We start from the raw sequence: 17,837 nt of genomic DNA, 5'->3' as shown, positions 1-17,837 counted from the left end.
TATAACATATCTTGAAGCACACTGAGAGACTAGAGAATGACCAGGCAAGCATGAAAAGAGGATCTCTGGCAATAATAGCACATGAGAAGCCATTTCAGGAATTAAACATTGGATCTGAAAAGACTTCGTATGTTTAAACAGGAGCCCTATGAATCAGGTAATACAGTTACTTAGTGTTGCTCCAAAGGGAACCCTGGACACAAGGAGAAGCAGAATTCAGCTCAATATACTGAAGACTTTAACTATGATTGTTATGCGATAATTGCGTGGCCTAATTGGAAAAGCAGTGACCTCCCTGTCATTATTGTAAGTACTTGGGCAAAAGCCAGATGGGCATCTGTCATGGAGGATGTGGGGAATTCAGTGAATCCTGCAGTTGTATATTTGACTTGGGCTCCTTTTAGCAGTAAGGTTCTGATTGAATTTTTCACCCATCTATCCTTGGAAGGTTGTTTAACCTACAAGGAATATTATTAATACACCATCAGGGAAACTATTGTCCATTTTGCAGAGTCCAAAACTTCAGAATTCAAATGTTCTCCAGAGACTAAATAGATGTATTTCTCAATACTGGTCTATGAATTGGTAAGAGAATTAAAAAACAAATTACTCTTATTTTTACACTTTATTAATTTTTCTTCCATTAAAAAAGTACTATAAATATATTAAATAAAGTGGCAAAAGAGAAAAGGAAAAATCCTACATCATTTTTTTAAAAGACTTTATTTATTCATGAGAGACACAGAGAGAGGCAGAGGGGAAAGCAGGCTCCCTGCAGGAAAGCCCGATGCAGGACTTGATCCTAGGACCACGGGATCATGACCTGAGCCAAAGGCAGACACTCAACCACTAAGCCGCCCAGGCACCCCTCTCCTACATCATTTTTTTTTTTATGATAGTCACACAGAGAGAGAGAGAGAGAGAGAGGTAGAGACACAGGCAGAGGGAGAAGCAGGCTCCATGCACCAGGAGCCCGATGTGGGATTCGATCCCGGGTCTCCAGGATCGCGCCCTGGGCCAAAGGCAGGCGCCAAACCGCTGCGCCATCCAGGGATCCCCTACATCATTTTAATGCCATAGTTTTTAATATATAACTTGTATTTCACATATATAAGTATTAACATGATTATATATAATTATATTCATATATATAAATATACACTTATAAAATATATAAATACAATAAATATAAATACAAAATATCAATGTTGTATGTTATATAATATAAACATATGGGGTGCGTGGGTGGCTCAGTCAGTTGGACTGCTGCTGTAACAAAATACTGTGCGAGTAGTTTAAACAGCAAAATTTTGTCTTCACAGTTCTGGAGGCCAGAAGTATGAAATCAAGGTATCAGCAGGGTTGGTTCCTTCCAAGAGCAAGAAGAATCTGTTCCAGGCCTCTCCCTAGGTTCTGGTGGTTTTTTGGTCGCCTTTGACACTCCTTGGCTTCTGCTGCATTGCCCCAATCTCTGCCTTCATTGTCACATGGCCTTCTCCTTGTGTGCATATCTGCTCCCAATTCACCTTCTCTTTTTTAAAAAATTACTATTTATTTATTTATGAGAGACACAGGGAGAGAAGCAGCGACATAGGCAGAGGGAGGAGAAGCAGGCTTCCTGTGGGGAGCCTGATGTAGAACTTGATCCCAGGACTCCAGGATCATGACCTGAGCCACAGGCAGACGCTTAACCACTGAGCCACCCAGGCATCCCCCCAATTCCCCCTTTTTATAAAGACAACAGTCACATTGGATTAGGGACCCAACTTACTCGAGCATGATCTCATCCTAACTTAATCACAACTGCAATGATCCTATTCCCATATAAGGTCACATTATGAGGTACTGGGAGGGGACTTCAATGTATGGATTTTGGGGGGACACAATTCAACCCATAACAAGGGTCAAACCAATTTACAGTGCCATCTACAGTGTATAAGCATGTCTGTTCTCCTGTATCCTCATGACATTAGGTGTTATTTTAAAAAGTAATTGTTGGGATCCCTGGGTGGCGCAGCGGTTTGGCGCCTGCCTTTGGCCCAGGGTGTGATCCTGGAGACCCGGGATCGAATCCCACGTCGGGCTCCCGGTGCATGGAGCCTGCTTCTCCCTCTGCCTGTGTCTCTGCGCCTCTCTCTCTCTCTCTCTGTGTGACTATCATAAATAAATAAAAATTAAAAAAAAATAAATAAATAAAAAGTAATTGTTTTGCCAACTGGGTGGAGAACTGCACCATAGTGGTGTTTTAATATATACTCCTTTCTCAGAGTTTTCTGTTTGCTTTCTCATGGTTTTCTGTTTGCTTACTAGTTGAATGTCTTCTTTTGTGAAATGTCTGTTCATGTCTACTGTCTCTATTTTTTGAATTGTGAAAGTCATATATTACAAAGGATTTGGAAAACAGAAAATAAAAAACCACCCCTAATGCCACTAGTCTGATATAGCTATTATCATTTCTATTGCTTTCTAGGCTATTTTCATATGCATGTTTTACTCTTTTGTAATTGTGGTGTACATATAATCTTATATCCTGCTTTTCTCACCTTATAATGTATTATAATATGGAAATGGGTAAATCCACGAAGTACTAGAATAGCTCATTTTTCAATAATTATGAATTCAGAACTAGGCTTCTAGTATTAGACAAATAAAAGCTTTTCCAAGGATATATTACCTGGCCATTATTGGGGCACAGAATAAGAGGATCCCCGGTTGTAAGAAATTTAAAATTACATTTCTTTGCCATGGCCTATCTTTGGGCATCTGGCACACAGATGTCTAATACATGCTGAATGAATTGATAGTTATTAGACATAATTTTATTCATTATTTTGGTGAGACAAGTCAGTTTTCAGGATTTTCTTTGTCCTAGACTCTATGCAGTCATACATTTCAGAACCAGCATCTTACTAGGCAAAACAGAAGTTGAACCAGTGTAAGATCCACCATTTAAAAGATATATTTTAGGAGACACAAGTGATAAAAGGTTTTACAAAGTATCTTTCAAAGCAAACATATATATTAAAAACTTTGGTTTCACAAAGACAAATCTGTTCTGTGGACAATAATGCAAACATGGAATCCCTTTTTTCCCTTTGTAAAGAAAAAAATTCATGTTAGAACCGAGAGATGTTGCAACTTATCATTTGTCTGTCATCTGAAATAAGTTGAGCTAAAAGAAATATCTGATGGTGTCTGTAATGTTATGGGTGTATATCGGTAATATACACCAATGATTTATTTTTGTTTCGTATCTTTCCTCTTATTTCTTTGGTAATATTTTGCCCATGTTGTCACTTGTATTTCAGTCTTTCTAATTAAAATGTAAAGCCTGGCCTCAAAATGAAACTCGAAGGTTTCATAGGAAAAAAAGTAAAAGTTGTATAAAAAATAGTGCTTCAAGATCTTTTCTAACAATTTCCAATTCATAGTGGACCAATACTTTTTAAAAATACAATAAAAATTAACTATTAGAAGAATATTTTTAAAAATCACCAAGGCATAGGGAATAAAAACCCCAAAATCTGAAAGATTCTGTAGACATTAAAATTACCTTGTCAGATTTCTTTTTTTTTTTCCTTGTCAGATTTCTACAACATTTTTAAATGCTCAATCTTAATTCCTGAATTTATCTAGGTAGGGACTGGTAACAAATAGTCCACAGATGACTACAATTTGAGCAGTGCTGACATAAGACATAGAGCCTGTACTTGAGGAACAAAGAAACTCATTAGGGTGAACACTACCAGAATATGTATAACTAAGCATAAAGTTGTATTATAATCTGTTACCCCAGACCACACCAGCCTGTAGTGACATGCTCACGGCAGTGTAATAGATAAAGTATATTGGTTTCTGTCCCCAGTTCCTGGCACAGGGCTCCTAAAACCCTTGTAATTTCCTTAGTGATAAGAGCACTTAAAAACATCTTTTAATATTTGGCCTTTACCCTAGTTCCTGACACAGACTTCCTAAATCCCTTGAGATTTCCGGGGTGATAGTGTCTTTTTGTTCAAATGAGGTGACTCTTGGTGGGCTCTTGGGTGGGGGCTGGTCATCAAAGCTATGATTAGAAGATTAGAATTTTCAGCTCCACTCATCCTCCAGAGAGGGGAGAGAGGCTGGAAATGGAGTTAATGGTGGATCATGCCTATATGAGGAAGTCTCCCTAAAATCTCAAAAGTATGAGGTTTGGAGAGCTTCCAGGTTGATGAACACCTCTACCTACCAGGAGGGTGACCCATCCTAACTATGTAGGGACCAGAGCTCCTTGCTTAGAATCCCAGACATTGCCTTAAGTATCTTTTCATCTGGCTATTCATCTGTATTCTTTATCATATCCTTTTATAATAAACTGGCAAATAGTAAGTAAACTGTTTTCCTGAGTTCTGTGAGCCACACTAGCAAATTAATTGAACCTGAAGAGTGGATTGTGGGAATCTCTGATTTATAGTGGGTAGGTCAGAGGCACAGGTGACAACTTGGACTTCCTGTTGGCATCTGAAGTAGAGTGGGGGCAGTCTTATGGAACTGAGCCTTTATCCTTTGGGATCTGATGCTAGTTCCAGGTAGACAGTGGCAGAACTGAGTTGAGTTGAAAAAAAGAGATACATAGGAGGAAGACTGAGATTGTTTCTTCTCTTCTTAAAGGTAAAGGTGGGTACAACATGGATAAAGGAGCACATATCTACTTTCCCAGAGACACAAGAAATGTTAACAGTTAAAAGAGGTAAAACTGTCAAAAATAGATGAAAACAGCTATATAAATTGTAAAACATAAGTCATGGTTAATTCATGGTTCCTTCAATCATATGACTGTAAAATTCACAGATTTCACAGAGAAAACTGCCATTATTATGTCTAAATAATCACAGTGTGGTCAGAGTAAGTCACACACAGCATTTCTCTTGATTTGTTTCCATCGAGTCTTGTGGAATCTCTAGTTCTCCTTTATAGCAACCCCATTCCTGTTATTTCTTGGACTCCCTGAGAATGTAATTTCATTCAAACTCAGCTCTTAAGTGGTCTTGTCTATACTCTTTCACTAGGTCTACCATAGGTACTGCTGTCCTCAACTTTTAAGTTTCAAGTATGGGAAACAAAAGTTTTTGTCAATTATGCTTAATGACCCACAAGAGGTGCCAGTAACCTTTTCCAGCCCCTGGACCCCAGACTCACGTACTCTGACAATGAGAGAAACAGCATTATTTATGTGCTGTTGGTTGGTTCAGAGTGATTTCACATCCAATAGCACATCATCCTAACCATGCAAGAAGTTAATTTCCCAGGTGGTACCATAGCTGAGTCTTCAGTAAGCCTTTCCAACAATCTATGAGATCTGCTGCTTCTGAGATGATGTACATAAAGCCAGTGAATCTCATAGACTTCAAACCAGCTTATCAGTAGAAGCAACAAATTCTGAGCTCCCCATAAAATACTGTGCTTTGAGGTGACTATCTATAACCTTATGGCAGGTTGATTACATTAAACCCCTTCCATTATGGATGGAGTGGCAATTTCCCTAAGTAGAAAACAGACTATTTCTGGATTTGCTCTCCCTGAGCCTGCTGGTACCATTCCTCTGCTATGGGCCTGTTGGGATGCATTCTACTTGAGACATGCAAATTCTCACCGTCTACACCCATTTTAGGTAGTTCTTCACATTTTCATCTTTCAAAGGCTTTGGTAGTTTATGGTCTGGTCAAGTTTATGGACCTCTTCTCAGAGTAATAAAGTGTAACATATAAAACACATAAGATTAGTAAGGAAACCATTATTATATAATATTACATTGTTCTATCTTCAGGCCACTTAGGGTTCCGGGGACCCCAAATTAAGAGGATAAACCTGTTATCAATTCTCTACTTTCACTTCCAAATCCATAACTGTCTGACCAAACCATTAACCTCTGCCAATGAATTGGTATAGATGAGAGGTTATCTCTAGTTTGTTACCTGGTTTTCTGAATAAGGTTTTATTGGAACACAACCAGATCCACATATTTTCATACCATTTATGGTTGTTTTTCACACTGCCAGGGTTGTGTTGAGCAGCTGCCACAGAGATCATATGTGGCCTACAAAGCTGAAAATACTTACTATCTGCACCTTTAGGAAAAATGCTTGCCAATTCCCAGTCTAGATCCTGGCCTGAAGGCCAGGCAAACAAAGTGGACCAGAAGTACTCCTTGAAGGTCTGCCCACTGGAGGATTTTAGTTCTCCATTGCCCCTCAGAGATACCCCTGAGAGTTAGAATGCTGGAATACTTCACTTCTGCCTGTTGTGGGCATATCATGCAGAGTCAGTTGTAAACAAGCCTTGAACACTCTATGAGGTTGTAGGCGTGAGTCACTGGAACAATACCTATATGGTAGGGAGAGATATCCTAGGACTTTTACCTTCAAGATCTGTTCAAGCCACGTTCCAAACACACAGCTTCCCTTGAAGATGAAATGCTTCAGGGTACACCTAAATTTACAGCTAGGGAGTTTTCCGCATGCAATTTATGACAGGCAGTTTGGATTACGTGGTCACTTGAAAATATATGCTAGGAATTCGATCTCGATCAAAAACTAGAAGCAAGACAGGAAATGGCTTTAAAAGAGCAAAGTTACTTCCTAAAAGGAACATAGGTTTGTTCCAGAGCTCCAGTGGTTTCCTACTGTGATTCACTGGAATGGATTTTCCACACATTGTCATAAAATGCCAATGTGCCAGAAATGTTTTTGGTTACCACTGGGTTTACTGAATAATAAGGGCCCAGGGAGTAGAACCACTCCCACTATAGCCTGGCTTAGAGGGGGCACCATCTCTTGCTCTGGGCCTTCTCAAAGACAGAAGGTTGCAGCTTTTTAGGCCAGTAAATGGAAAGAAGTGATCAATCAAATGTGATATGTGTCCATTAAACACATCAAACATCCACTGAAGTCCATTAAATAGTAGGGGCTCAATGATGTAACAACTTTTCATTCACAGTGGACAGGATATCTGGTACATCCCAGATCACTGGATATACCTGCCCCCCACCTCTAAATTTTACTGAGGTGTCAGTAGGCACCTCAGTACTTTCTGGAGAATTATCACCTATTTTCTAGCATCTGGGGTACCTGTTCATTTTTGCTCTCCAGATTCAGTCAACACGATGTCACTAAAGGTGGACTAGTATAATGATCTTTCATGGGACGATGAGATGATTAATATTCCCTGCAAGTTAGTAGCACATGGCTGAAGAGCTGATGTACACTGTGGCAAGATAGTGGTGTTTTGCTTCTGGTGTTCTCTATTTATTGTTAGTTTTGTCTCTGTTTAAAATTTTGCTGTTTAGTACATCATGGATTTTTTGCATCAATTTTAGTTTTATAAAATATTGCATTAAAATATTACTTATCTTGGTTATTACTAAGCATTCTGACATTCCCTTAAATTTTGTGTCTGATGTGAGCACTTCACTCATCTCACCCTAACCCCATCCTGATTGATGTATAGGGAAAATGCTTCCATTAGGATCAATACTACTTGCCAAGTGTTTATAAGGTATTTGGACCACTAGCCACAATTACAGTTGACATATAATTTATGATAATCTAAGGTCACTTTGAGACCCACATGCCTTTTCTTTCTTTTTTTAAATAAATTTATTTTTTATTAGTGTTCAATTTGCCAACATATAGAATAATACCCAGTGCTCATCCCGTCAAGTGCCCCCCTCAGTGCCCGTCACCCAGTCACCCTCACCCACCTCCCCTTCCACCACCCCTAGTTCGTTTCCCAGAGTTAGGAGTCTCTCATGTTCTGTCTCCCTTTCTGATATTTCCCACTCACCTGCCTTTTCAAGTAGTCAAATGTGAATACAATAATCGCTCCCACATCTTCCAAGTCATTGATGGTACCATTTATCTCTGCAATTCTATCTACCAGGGAGGCGGTAGTGCTTTCTTATTAGAGAACTTGAGCTTCAGGAGTTTCTACTTGGCCTTTTCTTCTGCAATAGTCTTAAAAGCCCTGCCTCTGTGGCTCAAGGAGCCCAGGTGGGAATTCTGTTATTTCCTGAGGATATGCAAGTCATTTATAGCCTCAGGAACTGCAGATATTTCCACTGGATTGGGTTTGGTGGTTTCCTTGGGCCTTTGGCAAGACCGACAAGAGTCAAACACTGCACTTATATCTTGTCAATTCCTACCCTAAGTGTATAACTGGTAGCTATACTGTCCTTGTTGATCAGAAGTTAGTGTTTAACTCAGAATTAGGATTTACTATTCTTCAACGTTTGGGGTATTTCCCTTTCACCAGAGAAAATGGCTGCAGGTTCACCAAGGGGGAAGCTAGGAGAAAAAGGTATACATACTTGGGGTGTTCTTCCTTAAAGGTATCTGGCCTCCCTTTCTTTTATGGGATCCTAAATTTATAAATCAACTTAGATCTGGTAATTGAGTGAAAGGTTATGACTCACTCTTATGGGAGATCAAGTCAGGTTTCCATTCACTAAGCCAGGATTTTTGTCAGTTATGGAAGGGTCTCATGGGCTGCCCAAACATTCGTGTCCTAGGGCTCCTGCTCAATTACATGTCAAAGATCCTTATGAATTACAATTTCTAACTACTATACAGGTCTTGCTATGGATTCTAGTAGTCACCCTCACTGTGTCTATGTTTGGTCAGTGCCTCCAACTAGCCTTTGCTATCCCAGGCCTTTAATTATCCCCTATTGAGATTAGCAAGCTCATTATGAGCGCAATACATCACACCAGCATCCCCACCTAGAGAAACAGGTAATAAAACCATTTTAAAATATAAGAGGACTTGAGTATCAAATGTGGAGGGAGTGCTGGAGTTGGAAAAATCATCATCTTCCAACCATTATAGTAAAGATTGGTTTAGGCAGGAAATCATCAACTGATGCTAAAACAAAGGGTGAAGTCTTGATGAAGATCAGAATATTTGCTCTGTTCTTTTTTTAAATGAGTCTTTTTTAAAGATCTTATTTACTTATTCATGAGAGACACAGAGAGAGAGAGGCAGAGACACAGGCAGAGGGAGAAGCAGGCTCCATGCTGGGAGCCCGACGTGGGACTCAATCCCGGGACTCCAGGATCACGCCCCGGGCTGAAGGCGGTGCTAAACCACTGGGTCACTGGGACTTCCCTATTTGCACTGTTCTTAAAATGTCTCTCCACAGACTGCTTATTAGTTGCTAGAGAAAAAAACAGTAATTGTGAAGTGGAAAACTCACAAAACAACTTGATTGGCTGATCAAAATTTAAATCGCCCTTAGGGGCAGGCAGATATCCTGTGCCTCCCAATACTATGCTCTAAGAAGGACATGGCATCAATTATGCAGTTGTCTAGCCAGGAATACATAATATGAATTTAAACATGAGGAAATATTAGACAAACTACAAATGAGGAGCATTAAAACAAGAAGGACTGTATTCGTCAAAAATTTCAATGTTATAGAAGAAAGACTGAATGTTTCAGGCTAGAGGAGACCAAAGAGACGTGACAATTAAATGCAATATGTGACCCTAGACTGGATCCTGTGCTCAAGTGTGAAGATGTGCTATACAAGGTATTATTGGTCAATTGACAAAATTGAACTATAGAAGTTAGATCAGATCAAAGCTCTGTATTCATGTTAATTTTTTGATTCTTTGATATGGCTTTAGTTTCTGATCATCCAGCTGTGTCCCACAAGCAGCCTGAGTTCTTAACAGTCAGCGGTCCTGACAACTTGCCTTGGGAAGGGAGGATGAGGGAAGGATGAGATAATGCTGGTCCCTGCATCCAACACCCCAGAGATGAGCCATCTGGCTGGGAACTCAGTAAACAGTCTCTGGGGGAGAAAGGCCACCCAGCGGGGCAGAGAAGGGAGGACAGGCAAAAGAGAACCTGTGGCCTGCATGTCTGCCTCTCTTGGCTTATCTTGGTGCCTAGAAAGCCTGGAAGGCCTGGAAGGCTGGGACAGCAGCCCTGCCAGGGAGGGTCTGGCTTGGCAAAGACAGGAGGCCCAAGATGAAGGCAGATACACAGTCCTCCAGGAGCTTTCCCTTCCAGCAAGTGGAGAGCTGGGTTCTGAGTGGGGAGTGGCTGGCTAGGCAGCAGACATGAGGGAAGATGGCGAGACTTCCCTGGTGGCAGAGGAGGCAGTTGCCTGAGCACCACATCCCTCATCCTGACCCTCCTCCCAGCACAAAACACCTAATTGACTATATTTCTAATGAATCAGTACACCTAGAAGAAACACCTGTGTCTCCCTGAGGTCTCTCCATACCCCTCCCTTATGAGACACTCGATCTGTGGGGTTCAGGCCCTGACCTTCCTCTTCAGGTCCCAGGTCCTGGGAAGGCAGCCCTGTCAGCCCCACAGTCTGTCAGTTGCATCTCCTCCAGAAAATGCTCTCGCTCCACTCCCAGGCTGGAATCCCTTCTAAGACACAGAAGCACCAGCTGCCCCTGAACATATCCTCCTCTCTACAGATGAGAAAACTGAGGCCCAGAGAGCCAGAGGTAAGAGGCGGAGGAACCATGGGTCCTCCTCTAGGGCTGCCTCCTGCCCCAGGGATTCTGAAGGCACTTGGGACCCCAGGGGGATAGGCCCAAGCTCCCCAGGATGCAGCAGGAGGGCAGAGGCAGTGAGGAGCACAGGGGAGGGCAGGTGTGCAAGGAGCCTGACAGGGAGGCTGCTGCATGTTCAGGGCACCGGCCATCTGTGGGGGCTTGGGGGAGACACATCCAAGGTTGCACCCTGAGCTGGTTCCCCTTGGCCCCGGCCAGGGTCGGGGGACACAAGGCTTCTGAGGGAGGGGCCAGAGCCATGGACCCAGACGCTGGCCCTGCCCTCCTTCAGACAAGAGGAGAGAGTATCTCAGTCACCAGATGGCGACTGGAGCGGACTGGAGGACAGACACAGAGCTAGGTAGGAGTCCCTGCTCAGCATCGTGGGCAGGAGGAAGGCCGCTGAAGCTGTGCTGGGGGCATTTCCCGTTATCTCGGCTCACAAGCGCTAAGGACCACGGGGTTGCTGCCAGGGCTGAGGGCTCATGGCAGGCTTGTTCTCAAGCCCATGGCCTGGCCCTGGGGCATCTACCAAATGCTCCTCCAAGGGAGTTCAGGGGACAAAAAGGAGAACGAATCCCCCAAGTCCTTAACAGTAACCCAGAAAAGCTCTATAATTCAGGGCTGGGGCCTCTCAGCAAGGGGTGAAGCCCTGCCCTCCTGCCAGCTGTGGAGTAGGGAGGGGTGGCAGGTGGAAAGCTCTCTCTGCTGGTGAGTGGCCATGTCATTGCCTCTTGGCCTTCAGGAGCAGCCTCTGAACTGTTTTGTACAGGACGTTGAAGTGCTGGGGGCAGCAGGAGGGTTTGAGTGAGGTCAGGAGCAAATCTTGCCTCAAGGAAGGCCTGGGTACCACCTGTGGGGTCACCTACTTCTAGGAAGGATGGGGGGCAGTGAGGGCTCATCTGGCCAGGCTGACCTTCCCACAGAGGTCTTGCCTCCCACCTGAGCTCCTGCCTGCTCACCTGGACTGCCATGTAGGCTATCCCAAGGCAGGTAACAATGCAGATGGCCAGGAACATGCAGAAAATGGCTGGCTTGACCTCGCAGGCATTCATCGCTTACTTCAGTTGGTTATGGAAGACAAACCTGGGATCCAGTTTATCGGCTTTGAGGCAGTGTTACTTCACCTCCTTCAGGTAGGTGTTCTGGTGCTCAGATAGTGTTCTGGCATGCTGAGGAACATGCAGTATTTGTCCACCAGCTGGGTGGCCTGGGGCTGGTTGGTGAGCCAGCCCATCACCACGTCTGGCTGTTCCTGCTGGATCATCTGCTCTGGGAAGACTGGCAGGTGTCAGGGGTTCTCTAGGTGGTCAGGTTGTAAATGATTCAGGTCAGGGCTTCTGTGATGAGCATCCAATTGCAGGTCAGTGTCTTAGAACTGACCTGAGACCTTGTGTCCATGATGCTGCTGCACTGGCTGTCATGGTGGATCTCTAGGTGGGAGAGGGTGAATGAAGGTAGACAGAGAATGGAGGAGCGCTCATGCTCCCAGGCCAAGCTGTCCTCAGCCAGGATGATGATCTTGTGCACCATGGAGAACTGCGCCTCCGGGAACTGGTGGCCTGGAACTGGCAGCCACTATCTCCCGCTCTGGCAGGAAGGCATGTCACAGAGTCTCCTTACAGCCTGGGGGACACCCAGCTCAGGGTGTGATTTCAGAGTCCGAGAGATCGAGTCCGGCATTGAGCTCCCTACGGGGAGCCTACTTCTGTGTGTGTGTGTGTGTGTGTGTCTCATGAATAAATAGATAAATCTTAAAAAAAAAAAAAAGATACAGCCTGGGGGCACCTAGGTGGCTCAGTCTGTTAAGCAGCTGCCTTCAGCTCACGTCATGATCCTGGGGTCCTGGAATAAGCCCCGCATTGGGCTCCCTGCCAAGTGGGGAGTCTGCTTCTCCCTCTCCCTCCCCCCGCACCACTTGTGCACACGTGCATGCTCTATCAAATAAATCTTTTTAAAAAAAGATACAGGCTGTCCCCTTGGCCCATGGTGTCAGAGGATAAAGGTCACATTGTACTGGAGTATGCTGGAATCTGTGTGGTCCAGGTTGTCTTCCAACCAAATGCTTGGTTCCCTGGTAGTTGAACTTGTGCCTCCAGAAGCCAAGAGCAGGAGGTTGTACACTGCATGGGTGCGCTTGTTGGTGTAGAACTTGGAGAAGGGGCGAGAGAGTCCTAGCAGTGTGGAGAGGCCAACCACGTTGGAGTCCAAACCATGCGACAGCCAAGAGGCCACTCTGAAAACGTCGTAGTGAGCCACAAGGATGGTGATGATGAGGGTGGTAAGGTCCTTTCCACCCAGCCCCATCAGCCACCAGTCACTTGCGGCGGACCCCGCTCGTGACCATCTGGAAGATGCCGGCAGTGGCTGGGTGGAGCAGTAATTTGGCAACAGAGGCAGAGCCCTGGAAGCGGACCTGGCCTGTGTCTGCGTGTAGACGGGAGAGCAGGGCCTCATCATGCACAGGGAAGGACGTGGGGACGACGGTCTGCGTGGCCAGCAACTTGGGCCCCATCTCCATGAATTGCCGAATGACGTCCTGGGACACAAAGTCCGCGGCCTGAGGCAGGACACCGAGCACAGCTCCGCCTGCCCGCCGCAAGGCCGTCGGGTACTGCTCGCGGAAGCCCAGCGGCCAGAAGCACGCAGCCACGCCTCCGCACGTCCAGCACGCCGGCATCGATGCGTGCGCCTGCGTGTTGAGCGCTGCCTTCCCAGGGCTTGGGCGGTTGGGCGGGGGCAGGTCATGCTGGGCGCAGGCGGTGAGGGTGGGCCCGCAGCCGCTGGGCCGAAGCCGGTGGTTCTCCTGACGGGACCAGACGGTTGGACCGCCCATGCGGGTCGTACTGCTGCAGGCGGTGGATGAACTCGTGCCATGCGTTGGACAGCGGAACCGAGCGGCGGGCGCAACGCCTTTGGCATGTTCTCCAGCACCTCACCGGCTTCTTCCAGCATCCTGGGCCACGGTAGGCCACACGGGGAGATTCCTGCACCCGCACCTCAGCATGGGTAGCTGCCGGGGCCCCTGTATTCGTGTTAAACGCAGTGAAGTTCATACCTGTACTGTGGTTACCTAAGAGAATATTCCTGTTAAGAAAATACACCATGAAGAATTTCGGGGAAAGGGCCATGATGTATGCAACTTATTTTCAAAAGGTTCAGAAAGGTGGGGGCAAGATGGCGGAAGAGTAGGGTCCCCAAGTCACCTGTCCCCACCAACTTACCTACATAACTTTCAAATCATCCTGAAAACCTGCGAATTCGGTCTGAGATTTAAAGAGAAAACAGCTGGAATGCTATAGTGAAAAGAGTTTGTGCTTCTATCAAGGTAGGAAGATGGAAAAAAAAAAGCATCCAAGGGGGAGGGGCCCCATGAGGAGCCAGCTAAGGCCGCCCAGCGAGTGCCCCCAGGTCAGGAGACCCCAGTCCCGGAGAAGCAGGAGCTTTACCAATCTTCCCAGATGGAAAGGCACTTGCCAAAAAAAAAAATAAAAAAATAAAAATAAATAAATAAATAAATAAAAAAAAAAAAAAAAAGAAAGGCACTTGCCGGGAGCTCAGGCAGGATCCCAGGAGGGGCTGGGATGCCCTCAGGCTCCCAGGGGCACTAACAGAGGACCTTACCCCCGGGGGAGAGTGTGCCACATACCTGGGCCGAGCTCCCTAAAGGGCGACAGCTGCGCCGGAGGGCCGGAGCAGCATGGGCATCGGCTCCGGCGCCGGCTCTCCATGGAGGGGGCTGCGCGTCTGGGAGCCCAGGGCACTGGGGGCCGCAGCCCAAGATCCCCCACTCCCCCTGGACAGGCGGAGGCTGGGAGGACACAGGACAGCAAGGACGCTTCTGCCACTGGGTGGCCGGAGCTGTGGAGATGGGCGCCCCCGGCCCCCGAAGCATCCAGGCCCCTGCGGACTGGGAGCTGCAGTAGTTACTGCGGGAACTGACTCTAGACCTGGAGAGCTGGCCGCAGCCACTATTGTTGTTACTCCTGGTGTCACCTTGTGCCTGGGACTGAGCAGGGCCGCCAGGGAGCAGGGGCCTCACAGGACAAACAGCTCCCACTGAGCCGTACACATGGCAGGGGGATGGGCAGCTCCCCCAGATGCACACACCTGAGAATCAGCACCGCAGGCCCCTGCCCCAGAAGACCAGCTAGAAGGACAGAGGAAAAGCAAGTTATTGACTAAGCAGCACTGGAAAGTTCCAGGGGAAGTCAAGGGATTTACAGTATACAGAATCAGAGGATACTCCCCCTTGTTTATTGTTTTCTGTTTGTCCCCCCCCCCTTTTTTTCCTCTCTTTTTCTCCCTTTTCCAGTACCACTTGTTTTTGGCCACTCTGCACTGAGCAATATGACTAGAAGGAAAAACCCAACACAAAAGAAAGAATCAGAAACAGTACTCTCTCCCACAGAGTTACAAAATTTGGTTTACAATTCAATGTCAGAAAGCCAATTCAGAAGCACTATTATACAGCTACTGGTGGCTCTAGAAAAAAACAAAAAGGATTCAAGAGACTTCATGACTGCAGAATTTAGATCTAATCAGGCCGAAATTAAGAATCAATTAAATGAGATGCAGTCCAAACTACAGGTCCTAATGACGAGGGTTAATGAGGTAGAAGAACGAGTGACTGACATAGAAGATAAGTTGATGGCAAGGAAGGAAACTGAGGAAAAAAAGAGAAAAACAATTAAAAGAGTGTGAGGATAGGTTAAGGGAAATAAATGACAACCTCAGAAGGAAAAATCTACGTTTAATTGGGGTTCCTGAGGGCGTCGAAAGGGACAGAGGTCCAGAAAGTGTATTTGAACAAATCATAGCTGAGAACTTCCCTAAGTTGGGAAGGGAAACAGGCATTCAGATCCAGGAGATAGATACCCACTAAAATCAATAAAAACCCACTCAACACCTCGACATTTATTTTTTTTTTTAATTTTTATTTATTTACGATAGTCACAGAGAGAGAGAGAGAGAGAGGCAGAGACACAGGAAGAGGGAGAAGCAGGCTCCATGCACCGGGAGCCCGACGTGGGATTCGATCCCGGGTCTCCAGGATCGCGCCCTGGGCCAAAGGCAGGCACTAAACCGCTGCGCCACCCAGGGATCCTCCACCTCGACATTTAATAGTGAAACTTGTAAATTCCAAAGATAAAGAGAAGATCCTTAAAGCAGCAAAAGACAAGAAATCCCTAACCTTTATGGGGAGAAGCATTAGGATAACAGCAGACCTCTCCACAGAGACCTGGCAGGCCAGAAAGGGCTGGCAGGATATATTCAGGGTCCTAAATGCGAAGAACATGCAGCCAAGAATACTTTATCCAGCAAGGCTCTCATTCAGAATAGGACAGATAAAGAGCTTCCAAGATAGGCAGAAACTGAAAGAATATGTGACCACCAAACCAGCTCTGCAAGAAATATTAAGGGGGACTCTGTAAAAGAAAGAGGAAGTCCAAGGAAACAATCCATAAAAACAGGGACTGAATAGGTATCAGGATGACACTAAATTCATATCCTTCAATAGTAACTCTGAACGTGAATGGGCTTAATGACTCCATCAAAAGGCGCAGGGTTTCAGACTGGATAAAAAAGCAGGACCCATCTATCTGCTGTCTACAAGAGACTCATTTTAGACATAAGGACACCTACAGCCTGAAAATAAAAGGTTGGAGAACTATTTACCATTCAAATGGTCCTCAAAAGAAAGTAGGGGTAGCCATCCTTATATCAGATAAATTAAGGTTTATCCCAAAGACTGTGGTAAGACATGAAGAGGGACACTATATCACACTTAAAGGATCTATCCAACCAGAGGACCTAACAATCATGAATACTTATGCTCTGAATGTGGGAGCTGCCAAGTTTATCAATTAATAACCAAAGTTAAGACATACTTAGATAATAATACACTTATACTTGGTGACTTGAATATAGCTCTTTCTACAATCGACAGATATTCTAAGCACAACATCTCCAAAGAAACAAGAGCCTTAAATGATACACTGGACCAGATGGATTTCACAGATATTTACAGAACTTTACATCCAAATGCAACTGAATACACATTCTTCTCAAGTGCACATGGAACTTTCTCCAGAATAGACCACATCCTGGGTTACAAATCAGGTCTTAACTGATACCAAAAGTTTGGGATTGTCCCCTGCATATTTTCAGACCATAATGCTTTGAAATTAGAACTAAATCAGAAGAAGAAGTTTGGAAGGATTTCAAACACGTGGAGGTTAAGGACCATCCTGCTAAACGATGAAAGGGTCAACCAAGAAATTAGAGAAGAATTAAAAAGATTCATGGAAACTAATGAGAATGAAGATACAACCATTCAAAATCTTTGGGATGCAACAAAAGCAGTCCTGGGGGGAAATAAATCGCAATACAAGCAGCCATCCAAAAACTGGAAAGAACTCAAATACAAAAGCTAACCTTGCACCTAAAGGAGCTGGAGAAAAAACAGCAAATAGATCCTACCCCCAGCAGAAAAAGAATGAATAAAGATTCGAGCAGAACTCAATGAAATAGAAACCAGAAGAACACATTAACAAAACCAGGAGTTGGATCTTTGAAAGAATTAATAAGATAGATAACCCATTAGCCAGTCTTATTAAAAAGAAGAGACAAAAGAATAAAATCATGAATGAGAGAGAGATCACCACAAATACCAAGGAAATGCAGTCTTAAAAACTTATTATGAGCAGCTATACGCCAATAAATTAGGCAATCTAGAAGAAATGGACGCATTTCTGGAAAACCACAAACTACCAAAACTGGAACAGGAAGAAATAGAAAACCTGAACAGGCCGATAACCAGGGAGGAAATTGAATCAGTCATCAAAATCCCTCCCAAGACATAAAAGTCCAGGGCCAGATGGCTTCCCAGGGGAATTCTACCAAATGTTTAAAGAAGAAACCATACCTATTCTACTAAAGCTGTTCGAAAAGATAGAAAGAGATGGAACACTTCTAATCTCGTTCTATGAGGCCAGCATCACTTTAATTCCAAAACCAGACAAAGACCCCACCAAAAAGGAGAATTATAGACCAATATCCCTGATGAACATGGATGCAAAAATTCTCAACAAGATACTAGCCAATAGGATCCAACAATACATTAAGAAGATTATTCACCATGACCAAGTGGGATTTATCCCCGGGATGCAAGGCTGGTTCAACACTCGTAAAGCAATCAATATGATTGATCATATCAGCAAGAGAAAAAACAAGAACCATATGATCCTCTCAATAGATGCAAAGAAAGCATTTGACAAAATACAGC

General features: G+C 44.6%; 1 pseudogene; it reads right to left on the bottom strand.

The window, feature by feature from the left end:
- Positions 1 to 11,273: 11,273 nt before the first annotated feature.
- On the bottom strand, positions 11,274 to 13,385 carry LOC112649067 (nicalin-like; annotated as a pseudogene).
- Positions 13,386 to 17,837: the final 4,452 nt, after the last annotated feature.

This window comes from Canis lupus, chromosome X (genome assembly GCF_003254725.2).
Source record: "Canis lupus dingo isolate Sandy chromosome X, ASM325472v2, whole genome shotgun sequence".
Classification (NCBI taxonomy): domain Eukaryota; kingdom Metazoa; phylum Chordata; class Mammalia; order Carnivora; family Canidae; genus Canis; species Canis lupus.
This window is presented reverse-complemented; position numbering and strand designations above follow the sequence as displayed.